This window comes from Hemitrygon akajei, unplaced genomic scaffold, assembly GCF_048418815.1.
Source record: "Hemitrygon akajei unplaced genomic scaffold, sHemAka1.3 Scf000035, whole genome shotgun sequence".
Lineage (NCBI taxonomy): Eukaryota > Metazoa > Chordata > Chondrichthyes > Myliobatiformes > Dasyatidae > Hemitrygon > Hemitrygon akajei.
In genome coordinates, this window is record NW_027331921.1 from 10627458 (window position 1) to 10645475 (window position 18018).

An 18018-nucleotide genomic window follows, 5' to 3' on the forward strand; every position below is an offset into this window, starting at 1 on the left:
CCATCATACAGACACACACACACACACAGACACACACAAAAACACAAACACACACACAAACACACTCACACACACACACACACACACACACACACACACACACACACACACACACACACACACACACACACACACACACACACACACACACACACCATCTCCGAGAGACACACCCAATTCCAGGCTCGAACGCCGAAAGGCTGGTATTGGTCAGTGGGGAGAACTGAAGAGGCAGAGGGTCGTGCCGTTTTTCTGACTGCATTAGAGTGCGCTCTGATGCTGCCGGAGCTACTTCACATCTCCGACCCCATGTCTGCGTAGACACCACCCCCTGTAGTGCCCACTATATCACGATATCAATCCGTCTTTCTACCCCGCACACATATACAATCACACATTTCGGATACGTGTGTGTGTGTGTGTGTGTGTGTGTGTGTGTGTGTGTGTGTGTGTGTGTGTGTGTTGTGGTGTGTGTGTGTTGTGTGTGTGTGTGTGTGTGTGTGTGTGTGTGTGTGTGTGTGTGTGTGTGTGTTGTGATAGTTGCTGACAGCGGTTTCGTGGCTCTGTTAATGTTCTGTGGCTCAGAGGTGAATGTGAGCGAGAGCAGAGGCGTGCTGTCGTAACAGGGAATTCGTTAATATGGGTAACAAACGGAGACTCTGTGGAGAGAACGGGAGTCCTGGATGGTATGTTGCTCGGACCCATGTTCTGAGTTGCGTATTTTTCATAGAAACATAGAAAACCTACAGCACAATACAGGCTCTTAGGCCAGAAAGTTCTGCCGTACATATCCCTACCTTAGAAATTTATTGGCTTACCTATAGCCCTTCACACAGTTCTATGTACCTATCTAAAAATCTCTAAAATATACCCTATTGTATCCGCCTCTACCGCCATTTCGGCAGCCATTTCCAGTCACTCACCACCCTCTGAGTAAAAAACTTACCCCTGACATCTCCTCTGTACCTACTCCCCAGCACCTTAAACCTGTATCCTCTTGTGGGCAAATATTTTAGCCCTGGGAAAAGCCTCTGACTATCCACACGATCAATGCCTCTCATCATCTTTCTCAACTCTGTTAATCACCTCTCATCTTCCGTCGCTCCAAGGAGAAAAAGCCGAGTCACTCAACCTATTATCATAAGGCAAGCTCCCCAATCGAGGGAACATCCCTGTAAATCTTCTCTGCACCCTTTCTATGGCTTCCACATCCTTCCCGTAGTGAGGCGACCAGTACTGAGCACAGTACTCCAAGTGGGGTCTGGTCAGGGGCATATTTAGCTGCAACATTACCTCTCACCTCTAATTTGTATTCCAAGACTGATGAAGGCAAATACAGCGTAGGCCTTTTTACCACTGAGTCAACCAGCGCAGCTGCTTTGAGCGTCCTCTGGACTCCGAACCCAAGATCTCCATGATCCTCCACAGTGTCAAAATTCTTACCATTAATCCTATATTCTGCCATATTATTGACCTACCAAACCGAACTACTTCACACGCATCTGGGTTGAGCTCCATCAGCTAAATCTCAGGCAGGTTTTGCATCCTGTCAATGCCCGGCTGTAACTCTGACAGAACTCTACACTATCCACAACAGCTCCAACCTTTATGTCATCATGAAACATACTAACCCATCCCTACATTTCCTCATCCAGGTCAATTATAAAAATCACGAAGATTGAAGGTCTGAGAACACATACCCGAGACAGTTTGCCCTCTGTGGACAAGCAAGTTCTGAATCCACACGGGAATATCCCTATGTATCTCAAGCCTCTTTACTTCCTCAATACGCTATGCATGGGGTACCTTATCAAATGTCATCCTGAAACCAATATACATCACCTCTACTGTTCTTCCTTCATCAACGTGTTTAGTCACATTCTCAAAAAGTTCAATCAGGCTCGTACAGCGCAACGTGCCGTTGGCAAACCCATTCTGACTATTCCTTATCAATCATATCTCTTAAAAAGTTCATAAATACTGCCTCTCAGGATCTTCTCCATCAGCTTGCAAACAGTGAGGTAAGACTCACTGTTCTGTATTTTCCTGAGATATGTCTCCTCCCTTTCTTGAATAAAGGAACAGCTTCCGCAACCTTCCAATCCTACAGAACATCTCCCATCCCCAATGATTATTCAAAGATCATCGCCAGAGGCTGAGCAATCTCCTCCCTCGCCTACCATGGTAGCCTGGGGTACAACTCATCCGGTCCCGGCGACATATCCAACTTGAAATTTTCTAAAGCTCCAGCACATCCTCTTTGTTAATATCTATATGCTCAAGGTTTTCAGTCTGCTGCAAGTTATCGCTGCTATCACCAAGATCATTTTACATTGCGAATACCGAAGCAAAGTATTCATTAAGTACCTCTGCTATTTCCTTTGTTTCCAGACATGCTTTCCCACTGTCACACTTGATGGGTCCAATTTTTTCACGTCTTATCTCTTGCTGTTCACATACTTGTAGAATACCTTGCGGTTTTCCTTAATCCTGCCCACCAAGGCCTTCACATGGCCTCTTCTGGCTCTCCTAATTTCCCTCTTAATCTCCTTCCTATACGCATTATAACTTCTGGATATGTGACATTATCTAGGTCTATGAAACCTTCGTAAGCTTTTCTTTTCTTTTTGACAGGGATTTGTCACTCTCTGATCACTTCCGACCGATACTAGAAGACACTTTGGAAACAATATCAGGAGATGAACAGGAACCGATGCCCAATATCGACTAATTGTCCATGAGCTGCATTCGAACGCTGAATCCAGGATAACCGTGAATTCATTTTTGGTCCTCTGTCACATCACCTGTCTGAAGAATGCTTACAACCTCGACAAAATCCTCTATCCCCGAAAGCTAATATTTCTGCCAGCTGTTGACCAGCAGGAAAGGTGAGGTAAAATCCCCCATCCCCCGCTCTTAATATTAAAGAAGGAGAGAGAGATTCGGAGATTCGGTGTCTGATCCGGGACTTTGTCATGGGACGGTGTGGAGGGAGATGCACTCTGTGTCTGACCCCGGGAGACTGTACTGGTATGGCGTGGGAGGGAGTTTCATTCTGTGTCGTACCCCGGCCTTGTGTGATGGGACTGTGTGGAGGGAGATTCATTCTGTGCCTGACCCCAGTCTTATTTGTTCTATGGAATATTGTTCTGTGTCTTCTCTATCTTACTCGTTCACTCTACGCCCACACGCACACTCTGTATCTACCCCTTACCCTCTATGTTTCTAGCTCTCTCTCTCTCTATCTCTCTCTTTCTACGCTGTCTCTCTTTTCTTTTGCTCTACCGCCTCTATTTGACTCACTCTCTCTACACCCTCTCACATCCTGTACGTTCCCTACGCCCATCTCCGTCTCCGAGATGCACTCGATCTGCTAAACGCTCCCCATCTACGTCGGCCCCCGCTCCCCACGTCCTCACTCTCTGTGTCACAGACAACTGTGGGGAGTATAAGGGACCGATGACGTCTAGTATTACACCTCCCCGCTTCCATAGGATATCTATCACCAGGATCTGAGCTGCTCCACAGCTCTGTTTGCACAGGCCGGTCGTGTGGTCACACCACTTGCTTCAGTATCTGCAATCTTAACACCCTTTCTCTCGCCTCTTCTCTGCTCCCATTCCTCGCTACATATAGCATGTAGCATGTATAGGCAACCAAGAGGAAATAGGTTGCTTGAGAAGTATAAAAATACTTCAAGAGTAAGAAATAAATCAAGAGGGCTGAAGGAAGAGATAAGGTTGATTTGGCAGTCTGGGTGAAGGATAATCCTCAGAGCCTCAATGTTTATGTAAGAGCAAAAGGATAGTGCGGGATAAAATTGGTCCTCTTCAAGATCAGAGTATTCGGCTATGTATGGATACAAAAGAAATGGGAGAGATATTAAATGGGTTTTTTTGCATCTGTATTTACTAAGGAACCTGAAATGGAGTCTACGGAAACAAGGCAAACAAGTAGGGAGGTCATGGAAATTAATACAGATTAAAGAGGAGAAGGTGTTGCTGTCTTGAGGCAAATCAGAGTAGATAAATCCCTAGGACCTGACAGGGTATTCCCTCGGAATTTGAAGGACACTAAATTGCAGGGGTCCTGGCAGAAATAATTAAAATGTCGGTATCGACGGGTCAGGTGCGGGAGGATTGGAAGTTAGCTCATGTAGTTGTGTTGTTTAAAAATGCTCAAAAGTAAGACGGGAGAAATGTAGGCCGGTAAATTTGACATCGATAGTAGGTAAATTATTGGAAGAATACTAATAGATAGATATACACGTATTTGGATAAAAAGGGATTTATTAGAAAATGTCAGCATGGCCTGATGCGTGGTAGGTCATTTTTAACCAATCTATTAGAGTTTTTCGAGGAAGTTACCAGGAAAGTGGATGAAGGGAAGGCAGTGGATGTTGTAGACATGGACTTCAGTAAGGTCTTTAACAAGGTCCCGCATGGGAGGTTAGTTAGGAAGATGCATTCGCTAGGTATACATGGAGAGGTAGTAAATTGGATTAGACATTGGCTGAATCGGAGAAGCCAGAGAATGGTAGTGGAGGTTTGCTTCTCTGAGTGGAGGGCCTGTGACTAGTGGGTGTGTCACAGGGATCAGTTCTGGGTCCATCGTTATTTGTCATCTATATCAATGATCTGGATGATAAAGTGGCAAATTGGATCAGCAATTTTGCTGATGATGCAAAGATTGGAAGTGTAGTGGACAGTGAGGAAGGTTTTCAAAGCTTGCCGAGGGATTTGGGCCAGTTGGAGGAATTGGCTGAAAAGTGGCAGATGGAGTTTAATGCGCACAGGTGTGAGGTATTGCACTTTGGAAGGTTAAACCAAGGTAGAAAATACAAGGTAAATGGTAGGACACTGAGGAGTGCAGTAGAACAGAGGGGTCTGTGAGTAGAGATACATAATTCCCTAGAAGTAGCGTCACAAGTAGAGAGGGCCGTAAAGAGAGATTTTGGTACATTGGCCTTTATAAATCAAAGCACTGAGTATAAGAGTTGGACTGTAAAGGTGAGGTTGTGTAATATATTGGTGAGACCAAATTTGGTGTCTTCTGTGCAGTTGTGGTCACCGAATTAGAGGAAGGATATCAATAAGGTTGAAAGAGTGCAGAGAAGGTTCACAAGCATGTTGCCGGGACTTGAGAAAGTGAATTACAGAGAAAGGTTCAATAGGTTAAGACTTTATACCCTGGAGCATAGGAGAATAAGGTGTGAGTTGATAGAGGTGTATAAAATTATGATGGGTGTAGATAGAGAATGCAAGCAGGTTTTTTCCACTGAGGCCAGGGAGGAAAACATGGGTTAAGGGTGAAGGGGGGGAGAAGTTTAAAAGAAACATTGGGGGTCTTCTTCACGCAGAGAGTGTTGTGAGTGTGGAATGAGATGCCAGATGAAGTGGTGAATCCGGGTTCACTTTTGACATTTAAGAAAAACTGGGGACAGGTATATGGATGAGAGGGGTTTGCAGGGATATGCCTCAAGTCAGTGGGACTAGGCAGGAAAATGTGTCGGCATAGCAAAAAAGGGCCGAAAGGCCTGTTTCTGAACTGTAACGTTCTATGGTTCTATGGTTCTATGGAAATGAGATACTAAAGCATGTCTCACTAGAATATAGAACAGAGAAAGCTACAGCCCTCCAGCCCACCATGTTGTGCCTATTCTAGAAAATTGCCTAGAACTTCCATAGCGCATAGCCCTCTATTTTCCTAAGCTCCATGTATTAAGAGGCACTTAAATGGCCCTATTGTACCTGCTTCACCACCGTCGACGGCAGTGCATTCCTCGCACACACACCCGACAAATCACATGGAAACATAGAAAATAGGTACAGGAGTAGGCCATTCGGCCCTTCGAGCCTGCACCGCCATTCCGAATGATCATGGCTGATCATCCAACTCAGAACCCTGTACCTGCTTTCTCTCCAATCTCCCGATCCCTTTAGCCAAATGGGCCATATCTAACTTCCTCTTAAATATATCCTATGACTGGACTGCCAACACAGATGCCCCTGTGCAGGAAGGCACAGAGTCGACTGTACTTCCTTAGAAGGTTGGCGTCATTCAATGTCTGTAGTGAGATGCTGAAGATGTTCTATAGGTCAGTTGTGGAGAGCGCCCTCTTCTTTGTGGTGGCGTGTTGGGGAGGAAGCATTAAGAAGAGGGACGCCTCACGTCTTAATAAGCTGGTAAGGAAGGCGGGCTCTGTCGTGGGCAAAGTACTGAAGAGTTTAACATCGGTAGCTGAGCGAAGGGCGCTGAGTAGGCTACGGTCAATTATGGAAAACTCTGAACATCCTCTACATAGCACCATCCAGAGACAGAGAAGCAGTTTCAGCGACAGGTTACTATCGATGCAATGCTCCTCAGACAGGATGAAGAGGTCAATACTCCCCAATGCCATTAGGCTTTACAATTCAACCGCCAGGACTTAAGAACTTTTTAAAAAGCTATTATTAATGCTTTTTGAGATAGTGAATTAGATGCATATCATATTTTTTACTGAGTTAAGTATTGTATGTAATTAGTTTTGCTACAACAAGTGTATGGGACATTGGAAAAACGGTTGAATTTCCCCTTGGGGATGAATAAAGTATCTATCTATCTATCTATCTATCTATCTATCTATCTATCTATCTAACTAACTATGAACCGGCCTCAACTGTTTCCTATGGCAGAGAATTCTACAGATTCACCACTCTCTGTGTGAAGAAGTTATTTCCTCATTTCGGTCCTAAAAGGCTTCCCCTTTATACTTAAACTGTGACTCCTCGTTCTGGACTTCCCCAACATCGGAAACAATCTTCCTGCATCTAGCCTGTCCAATCACTTTAGAATTCTATACGTTTCATTAAGATCCTCACTCAGTCTTCTAAATTCCAGTGAGTATAAGCCCAGTCGATCCAGACCTTCTTCATATGAAAGTCCTGCCATCCCAGGAATCAATCTGGTGAACCTTCTTTGTACTCCCTCTATGGCACGAATGTCTTTCCTCAGATTAGGGGACCAAAACTGCGCACGATATTCTAGGTGCGGTCTCACCAAGGCCTTGTACAACTGCTTTAGAACCTCTCTGCTCCTGTTGTTGCTATGAATGCCAACATACCATTTGCCTTTTTCACCGCCTGCTGTACCTGCATGCCCCACCCTCAATGACTGGTGTACAATGACACCCAGGTCTCGTTGCACCTCCCCTTTTCCTAATCGGCCCACCATTCAAATAATAATCTGTTTTCCTGTTCTTGCAACCAAAGTGGATAACCTCACATTTATCCACATTAAATTGCATCTGCCATGAATTTGCCCAAGCACCTAACCTACCCAAGTCACCTTGCATCCTCTTTGCATCCTCCTCACAGTTAACACCGCCGCCCAGCTTCGTGTCATCCGCAAAATTGGAGATGCTGCATTTAATTCCCTCGTCTAAATCATTAATATATATTGTAAACAACTGGGGTCCCAGCACTGAGCCTTTCGGTACCCACACTGGTCACTGCCTGCCTGCTATTCTGAAAAGGTCCCGTTTACCTCCCCACTCTTTGCTTCCTGTCTGCCAACCAATTCTCTATCCACATCAATACCATACCCGCAATACCGTGTGCTTTAAGTTTCACACCGGGACCTTGTCAAAAGCCTTTTGAAAATCTAAATATACCACATCCACTGGCTCTCCCCTATCCACTCTATTAGTTACATCTTCAAAAAATTCTATAAGATTCGTCAGACATGATTTTCCTTTCACAAATCCATGATTTCACCTCTTTCCAAATGAGCTGTTATCACATCTTTGATAACCTACTCGAGCATTTTCCCCACCACCGATGTCAGACTGACGGGTCTATAATACCTCGGTTTATCTCTCCCTCCTTTTTTAAAAAGTGGGGTTACATTAGCCACCCTCCAATCCTCAGGAACTAATCCAGAATCTAAGGAGTTTTGAAAAATTATCACTAATGCATCCATTATTTCTTATGCTACTTTCTTAAGCACTCTGGGATGCAGACCATCTGGCCCTGGGGATTTATCTGCCTTTAATCACTTCAAATTACCTAACGCCACTTCCCCTACTAACATGTATTTCCCTCAGTTCCTCCATCTCACTAGACCCTCGGTCCCCTACTATTTCCGGAAGATTATTTATGTCCTCCTTAGTGAAGACAGAACCAAAGTAGTTATTTAATTTTGTCTACCATGCCCTTGTTCCCTATGATCAATTCACCTGTTTCTGACTGTAAGGGACCTACATTTGTCTTGACCAATCTTTTTTTTTTTTCTTTTCACATATCTATAAAAAGATTTTACAGTCAGTTTTAATGGTCCCCTGCCAATTTTCTCTCATAATCTTTTATCCCTTTCCTAATTAAAAACCCTTTGTCCTCCTCTGCTGGTCTATGAATTTCTCCAAGTCCTCAGGTGTGCCGCTTTTTTTTTTTTTTTTTTGCTAATTCATGCGTTTCTTCTTTGGACTTGATACTATACTAAATGGATGAGAGGAGTTTAGACGGATTTGGCCCAGCGGCAGGTCAGTAGGACTAGGCAGAAAAATGGTTCGGCACAGCCAAGAAGGTCGAAAAGGCCTGTCTCTGTGCTGTAATGTTGTATGGTTCTATGGTTTTCTTGTTCAGTATCTGAAATCTTAACACCCTTTCTCTGGCCTCTTCTCTCCTCCCCTTCCTTGCTCTTCTCGCAGCACACACACACAACACACACACACACACACACACACACACACACACACACACACACACACACACACACACACACACACACCACACACACACACACACACATACCATCTCCGAGAGGCACACACAATTCAAGAGTCGAACGCCGAAAGGCTGGGTATTGGTGCGTGGGGGAGAACGGAGGAGGGAGAGGGTTGCGCAGTTTTTTTGACACTATTAGAGTGTGCTGCGATGGTGCTAAGCTACTTCACATCTCTGACCCCTTGTCTGCCTGGACACCACTCCCTGTAGTGCCCACTATATCACCACCCTCATATATTCCCATTCCGCCCTCTAACCCCCACACCGACCTCCCTACACACAGACACAAGCTCACAATTCGGACACGTGTGTGTGTGTGTGTGTGTGTGTGGTGTGTGTGTGTGTGTGGTGTGTGTGTGTGTGTGTGTGTGTGTGTGTGTGTGTGTGTGTGTGTGTGTGTTGTGTGTGTGTGTGTGTAGATGCTGACAGCAGTTTGGTGTCTCTGTTTAATGTTCTGTGGTTCAGAAGGGAATGTGATTGAGAGCAGAGACGAGCGGTCGTGACAGAGGATTCGTTAGGAAATTCGTGTGGAAAGGAAAAACTGAAATGTCTACAATAAATATAGGCAGCATTGAGAAAATGATGTGCTCGAGGAATATAAACAATGTAAAATGAATCTTAAGAAAGAAGTTAGAAAATCTAAAAGAAGATATGATGTTGCTTTGGCAAGTAAGCTGAAAATAAATGCGAAGGGTCTCCACAGTTATATTAATATCAAAAGGACAGTGAGGGATTATATTGATCCATTAGAGAAATAGAGTGGATAGATACGTGTGGAGCCAAAAAGGGATGGCGGAGATTTTGAACAAATTCATTTCTTCAGTGTTCACAAACGAGAAGCATATTGAATTGTGTAAGGTAAGAAAAACAAGTAGGGAAGTTATGGAAACTATGATGGTATAAAGAGGAGGAAGTACTGGAACTTTTAAGGAATATAAAAGTGGATAACTCTCCGGGTCCTGACAGGATATCCCTAGGACCTTGAGGGAAGTTAGTGTAGAAATAGCAGTGGCTCTCACAGAAATATTTCAAATGTCATTAGAAAACGGGATGAGACTCATGTGGTTCTATTTGTTTTAAAAGGGTTCTAAGAGTAAACCTAGCAATTATAGGTCAGTCAGTTTGACTTCAGTGGTGGGGTAAATTAATGGAAAGTATTCTTAGAGATGGTATATATAATTATCTGGATGGACATGGTCTGATTAGGAACAGTCAGCATGGATTTGTGCGTGGAAGGTCATGTTTGACACAACTTATTGAATTTTTTGAAGAGGTTACGAGGAAAGTTGATTAGGGTAAAACAGTGCATGTTGTCTATATGGACTTCAGGAAGGCCTTTGACAATGTTCCTCACGGAAGGTTAGTTAGGAAGGTTCAGTCGTTAGGCATTAATATTGAAGTCGTAAAATTGATTCAATAGTGGCTGGATGGGAGATTCCAGAGAGTAGTGGTGGATAACTGTTTGTCAGGTTGGAGGCTCAGCGATCGGTACTGGGTCCAATGATATTTGTCATATACATTAATGATCTGGATGATGGGGTGGTAAATTGGATTAGTAAGTATGCAGATGTTACTAAGGTAGGTGGCGTTGTGGATAATGAAGTAGGTTTTCAAAGCTTGCAGACAGAGTTAGGCCAGTAAGAAGACTGGGCTGAATGAAGGCAGATGGAGTTTAATGCTGATAAGTGTGAGGTGCTACATTTTGATGGGAATAATCCAAATAAGACAAACATGGTAAATGGTAGGGAATTGAAAAATGCAGAACAGAGTGATCTAGGAATAAGTTGCATTGTTCCCTGAAGGTGGAATCTCATGTGGATAGGGTGGTGAAGAAAGCTTTTGGTATGCTGGCCTTTATAAATCAGAGCATTGAGTATGGGAGTTGGGATGTAATGTTAAAAACGTACAAGACATTGGTAAGGCCGAATTTGGAGTATCTTGTACAGTTCTGTCACCGAATTATAGGAAAGATGTCAACAAAATAGAGCGAGTACAGAGGAGATTTACTGGAATGTTACCTGGGTTTCAGTACCTCAGTTGCTGAAAAAGGTTTGAACAAGTTAGATTTTATTCTTTGGGGCATACAAGGTTGCGGGGGACGATATAAGGATTTAAAATTATGAGGGGGATAGATAGAGTTGACGAGGATCGGCTTTTTCCATTGAGAGCAGAGGAGATTCAAACAAGGGGACATGAGTTGAGAGTTAGGGGGCAAAAGTTTAAGTGTAACACGAGGAGGAATTTCTTTACTCAGAGAGTGGTAGCTGTGTGGAATGAGCTTCCTGTAGAAGTGGTAGAGGCATGTTCGGATTGCCATTTAAAATAAAATTGGATAGGTATATGGACAGGAAAGGAATGGAGGGTTATGGGCGAAGTGTGGGCAAGTGGTACGAGGTGAGAGTAAGCGTTCGGCACGGACTAGAAGGATCAATATAGTCTATTTCCCAGCTGTAATTTTTATATGGTTATCTGGTTAACATGGGTAACAAACGTAGGCTCTTTGGAGAGAACGAGAGTCCTGGATGGTATGTTGCTGGGTCCCATGATCTGAGTTGTATAGTTTCCATAGAAACATAGAAAACCTACAGCACAATTCAGGCTCTTCAGCCCACAATGCAGTTCAGAACCTTTCCATCTTTTGGAAATTACTTGGCTTAACTATAGCCCTTCACTAAGCTCGATGTCCCTATCTAAATGTCTCCTAACGGTCCCCATAGTATACGCCTCCACCGCCATTTCTGGCAGCCATTTTCACGCACTCACCACTCTCAGAGTAAAAAGCATCTGGCATCTCCTCTGTACCTATTCCCCAGCACCTTAAACCTGTGTCCTCATGTGGAAAACCATTTGAGCACTGGGAAAAAAAAAGCCTCTGACTATCCACACGATTAATGCCTCTCATCATCTTTTGCACCTCTGTCAGGTCAGCTCCCATCCTCCGTCGCTCCAAGTAGAAACAATAAAGTAGTAGGAACAATATCATGAGATGAACAGGACCCAGTGTCAATATCGACAAAATGTCCATGAGTTGCATTCGACTCTGAATCCAGGACAACCGTGACTTCCCTTCCGGAAGGGAATTTTGCTCAAGAATGCTTATACACTCAAAATGAACTTCTCTAACTCCGAAAGCAAATTCTTCTGCCGACTGCTGACCAGCAGAAAATGTGAGGTAAAAATCCCCCATCCACCGCTCGTAAAGTTAAGGAGAGAGAGAGAGAGAGAGAGAGAGAGAGGAGAGAGAGAGGAGAGAGAGAGAGAGAGAGAGAGAGAGAGAGAAGCGAAAGGACTGTGTCTGAAACCAGGTGTGTGTGAGATCGTGCGGGTGTGCAATGAGTTTCGCTCTGTGTCTGACCCCTGGAATGTGTGATAGACAACTTTGAGCGAGCATCACTCTGTGTCTGACCCCGGGAGTGTGTGATGGGACGGCGTTGAGGGAGCATCATCTGTGTCTGACCCCGGGGGGTGTGTGATGGGACGGTGTGGAGGGAGCATCACCCTGTGTCTGACCCCGGCATTGTATGATTGGACGGTGTGGAGGGAGAATCGCTCTGTGTCTGACCCCCGGAGTGGTTGATGGGACGGGGTGGAGGGAGATTCACTCTGTGTCTGACCCCGGGAGTGTGTGATGGGACGGTGTTGAGGGAGATTCACTCTGTGCCTGACCCCGGGAGTGTGTGATGGGACGGTGTTGAGGGAGCATCACTCTGTGTCTGACCCCGGGAGTGTGTGATGGGAAGGTGTGGAGGGAGAATCGCTCTGTGTCTGACCCCGGGAGTGAGTGATGGGACGGTGTTGAGGGAGAGTCACTCTGTGTTTGACCCCGGGAGTGTGTGATGGGACGGTGGGGAGGGAGATTCACTCTGTGTCTGACTCCTGGGGTGTGTGATGGGACGGTGTGGAGGGAGCATCACTTTGTGCCTAACCCCGGCATTGTATGATGGGACGGTGTGGAGGGAGAATCGCTCTGTGTCTGACCCCGGAAGTGTGTGATGAGACGGAGTGGAGGGAGATTCACTCTCTGTCTGACCCCGGGAGTGTGTGATGGAACGGTGTGGAGGGAGATTCTCTCTGTGTCTGACCCCGGTCTTGTTTGTTCGGACGATCCAAGTGTTATTGTTCTGTCTCTCTCTCTCTCTCACTCTACGCCCTCACACACACAGTCTCTGTCTACTCCCAACTCTCTATGTCTCTAGATCCCACTCCCTCTCTCACTTTCTACGCGGACTCTCTTCACGTTTGTTCTACAGCCTCTATTTCACACAAATTCTCTACCCACCCTTCATCCTGTACGTTCACTACGCCCACCGGACGATCCAGTGGTTATTGTTCTCTCTCTCTCTCTCTCTCTCTCTCTCTCTCTCTCTCTCCTCTCTCTCTCTCTCTCTCTCTCCTCTCTCTCTCTCTCTCTCTCTCTCTCTCTCTCTCTCCTGATCTACTACCGCACACACACTTGCTGTCTACCTCCAACTCTCTATGTCTCACGCATACTCTCCCTCTCACCCTTTCTACGCGGATCTGTACTCTTTTGCTCCACCTGCTCCTGTTCGCACACTCTCTGGATCCCCTCTCACATCCTGTACGTTCACTACGCCCACCGGACGATCCAGTGGTTATTGTTCTCTCTCTCTCTCTCTCTCTCTCTCTCTCTCTCTCTCTCTCTCTCCTCTCTCTCTCTCTCTCTCTCTCTCTCTCTCTCTCTCTCTCTCTCTCTCTCTCTCTCTCTCTCTCTCTCTCTCTCTCTCTCTCTCTCTCTCTCTCCTGATCTACTACCGCACACACACTTGCTGTCTACCTCCAACTCTCTATGTCTCACGCATACTCTCCCTCTCACCCTTTCTACGCGGATCTGTACTCTTTTGCTCCACCTGCTCCTGTTCGCACACTCTCTGGATCCCCTCTCACATTCTGTACGTTCACTACGCCCATCTCTGTCTCCGAAATACACCCCATCTGCTAAACGTTCCCCATCTACGTCGCACTCCACCACCCCCCAACCCCCCTCCCTACTTCCTCCCTCTCTGTGTCACGAGCAATTGTGTTGAGTATGACCAAGAGATCACTTTTAGTATTACACCTCGCCCCTTCCACTGGATATCTATAAGCAGGCTCTTCGCTTCTCCACAGCTCTCTATGCACAGGCCGGTCTCGTGGTTCCACACTACTTGCTTCAGTATCTGCAATCGTAACACGCCTTCCCTCGCATCCTCTCTCCTCCCCTTCCTAGCTCTTTCCGAAACACATTATCCGGTCACACACACACATACCATCTTCGAGAAGCAGATACAATTCGAGACTACGGGAACGCCGAAAGCTTGGGTACTGGTGAGTTGGGAGAACGGAGGACGGAGAGTGTTGCGCACTTTTCCTGACTCCAGTCGAGTGTGCTGTGAAGGTGCTACTTTACATGTTTGAACACGGGAGTGCGATGGGATAATATTTAGAGAGCTTCGCTGGTTATCTGACCCTAGAAATGTGTGGTGGGACTGTGTGCAGGGAGCTGCACTCTGTGTCTGAACACGGGAATGTGTGATTGGACGGTGTGGAGGGAGATTCACTCTGTGTCTGACCCCGGGAGTGTTTGATGGGATGGTGTGGAGGGATTTTCTCTTTGTGTCTGACCCCGGTTTGTTCGGACGATCCATGGGTTACTGTTCTGTGTGTGTGTCTCTCTCTCTTTCTCGTTCACTTTACGCACACACACTCTCTATCTACCCCTTACTCTCTATGTCTCTCGCTCCATCTCCCTCTCTCTCTTCATACACAGACTCTATTTTGTTCTGCCGCCTCTATTTCACACACATTCTCTGCCCCCTCTCACATCTTGTACATTCCATACACCCATCTCCGTCTCCGAGATACTCTCCATCTGCTAAACGGTCCCCAACTACGTCCCCCACAGTACTCCCTCCTCCCTCCCTGTGTCACAGGCAATTGTGCGGAGTAAAAGGGAGAGATGACGTCTAGTATTACACCTCGCCCTTTCCACTGGATATCTATCGCCAGGATCTGAGCTTCTCCACAGCTCTGAATGCACAGGCTGTTCATGTGGTTCCTCCCCACTTGCTTCAGTATCTGCAATCTTAACACTCCTTCCCTTGTCTCCTCTCTCCTCCCCTTCCTTGCTCTTCCCACAGCACGTTATCTGGTCTCTCTCTGACACACAAACATACCATCTCCAAGAGGCACACTCAGTTCGAGTCTCGAACACCGAAAGTCTGGGTATTGATAAGTGGGGAGAATGGAGGAGGGAGAGGGTTTGCGCACTTTTTCTGACTCCGGTAGAGAGTGTTGCGATGGTGCGGGAGCTACATTACTTATCTGACCCCGGGAGTGTGTGATGGGACGTTGTGGAAGGAGCCAACCTCCACGTATGATCCCGGGAGTATGAGTTGTGACAGTGTGGAGGGAACTTCAGTCTGTGTCTGATCCTGGGAGTGTGTGAAAGATCTTTGCGGAGGGAGCGTTACTCAGTGTATTTTTCCGGGGGTGTGTGATGGGATTGTATGGAGGGAGTCTCGCTCTGTCTCTGACTCCTAGTCATTGGTCAGTGGATTTCGGTGTCTAAACAGACTCCAATCAGATACAGTGAGAAATAAAATGGCAACTCACACGTCTTGCTCCAAAGACTGCAATCATAACACCCGTTCTGTGGCTTTCCAGTCATCTCCCCTTGTTTCCTGATCCCTCAGCAACTATTCCTTCTCTATGATTCATAAAGGTGTGTGAGCAGCCGGAAGGCCTGGTCCATATAGGCACCAAAGACATCAGTATGAATATCATTGAAAATAGAGCATAGACTAATAGAACAAAGTACAGACCCTTCAGACCACAGTGATTGCCGACAGTTAAACCCTGCCTCCCGTATAACCCCCACCTTAAATTCCTCCATATACCTGTCTTTTTGTCACTTAAACTTCACCAGTGTATCTGCCTCCACCACTGACTCAGGCAGGGCATTTCACGTACCAACCATTCCCTGATTGAGAACTCTTTCTCTTGTATTCTCCTTGAAACTTCCCACCCCTTATTTCATGTTCTCTTGTATTATTCTCTCAGTAAAAACCCTGTCTCTAGTATCGTCCTTGAACATTCCCACCAGTTACCATAAAGCCATGTCCTCTTGTACTGATCAGTGGTACAACGGGGAAGAGGCGCTGGGTGTCCATTCTATCTGTTCCCTTAATATCTTGTATACCTCTATCATGCCTCCTCTCATCCCTCTTCTCTCCAGACAGAAAAGCTCTAGCTCCCTTAATCTCTGATCCTACCCTCTAAACGAGGCAGCATCCTGGCAAATCTCCTCTGTACCTTTTCCAAAGGCTCCACATCCTCCCTGCAGTGAGGCGACCAGAACTGGACACAGTACTCCAAGTGTGGCCTAACAAGAGTTTTTTTTAGAAATGCATCATTACTCCGCGTCTCCTCAAACTGCATCCCTCGATTAATGAAATCTAACACCCCATTAGCTTTCCTAACTACCCTATCTACCTATGGGGAAATTTTCAGGGAATTGTAGACATCTATCCACAGAAATCTCTTGTCCACCACCTACTTTGTACTCTACCTTGGAGTTTGTCCTGCCAAAGTGCACCACCTCACACCTCTCAGTGTTGAACTCCATCTGCCTCTTCTCAGCCCACTTCTGCATCCTATCAATGTCTCTCTGCAATCTTCGACAATCCTCTACAATATCCACAACACTATCAACCTCTGTGTTGTCTGCAGACTTGCCAACCCAGCCTTCTTCTCCCACATCCAGGCCGTTAATAAAAATCACGTGTAATAGAGGTCGCAGAACAGATCCTTTAGGGACACAACTCGTCACAACTCTGCAATCCGAATGTACTCCCTCCACCACGACCCTCTGCTCTCTACAGTCCTTCCAATTCTAAATTCAACTGACCTAACTTCCCTGGGTCCAATGCCATCTGACTTTCTGAATAAGACTACAGTGTGGAACGTTGTCAAAGGCCTCACTACAACCCAAGTAGATCACATCCACTGCACTACCCTCATCTATATGCCTGGTCTTCTCCTTAAAGAATTCTATCAGGCTTGTTTAGCACGATCTGCCTCCGCAAAGCCATGCTGACTGTCGCTGATCAGGCCATGATTCTCTAAATGCCCACAGATCCTATCTCTAAGAATCTTTTCCAACAGCTTTCCCACCACGTAAGACTGACTGGCCTATAATTACGCGGACTATCCCAACTACCTTATTTGAACAAGGGAACAACATTCGCCTCCCTCCATCCTCCGGTACCATTCCCGTGGACAACGACTACATAGTGATCCTAGCAAGACGCTCAGCAATCTTTTCCCTCGGCTTGTGGTGCAAACTGGGTAATATTCCGTCAGGCTCTGGGCATCTATCGGTCCTAATGCATTTTAACAACGCCAACACCTCCTCACCATTATTATCAACCTGCTGCAGAACATCAACCTCTCTCATATTGTCCTCACCGTCATCAAGTTCCCTCTCATAAGTGAACACCGAGGAACAGTATTAAATAAGGACCTCTCTCACTTCCACAGCCTCCAGGCATATCTCCCACCTTTATCGCTAATCGGTCCTACCTTCACTCCTGTCATCCTTCTGCTCTTCACATAATTTAAGAATGTCTTAGAGTTGTTCGTGGCCCTAGACATGCCCTCTTCTTGCTCTCCTCAGCCCTTCTTAAGCTCCTTTCCTGCTACCCTATATTCCTCAATAGATCCACCTGATCCTTGCTTCCTTTAACATCAGGTATGCTGCCTTCTTCCAACTGGCTAGATTGTCTTCCTCACTGGTCAACAATTGTTCCTTTACCCTACCATTCTTTATCTTCCTCTCCGGGACAAATTTATCCCTAACATCCTGCAAGAGATCAGTTTTAACATCGACCACATGTTCTCTGCAAAAAACATCATCCCAATTCACACCCGCAATTTCTAGCCTTAGAGCCTCATAATTTGCCCTTCCTCATTAAAAAAAAATCCTGCCCTCTCTGATTCTATGCATTTCCATGATAATGCTAAATGTCAGTGAGCGGTGGTCACTGTTTTCCAGATGCTCACCCTCTGATGGATCTATGACCTTACCCGATTCGTTACCTAATACTAGATCTAGTACGGCATTCCCCCCTAGTCGGCCTGTCAACATACTGTGACAGGAATCCGTCCTGGACACACGTAACAAACTCTGCCCCATCTAAACACCTGGTCCGCCTAATCAATTAGATCTAATCAAGTGCCAATCAATATCAGGGAAGTT

The 18018-nt window shown here is 45.8% G+C and overlaps 1 protein-coding gene across 1 annotated transcript in view; it reads left to right on the top strand.

The window, feature by feature from the left end:
* Positions 1-2805: 2805 nt before the first annotated feature.
* LOC140720032 (uncharacterized) overlaps positions 2806-18018 on the top strand; it is a 41242-nt gene continuing 26029 nt past the window's right edge. Inside the window, exon 1 of the mRNA XM_073034930.1 lies at positions 2806-2888. The gene's annotated coding sequence lies outside the window, so the exon portion shown is untranslated. The remainder of the gene's footprint in view (positions 2889-18018) is intronic.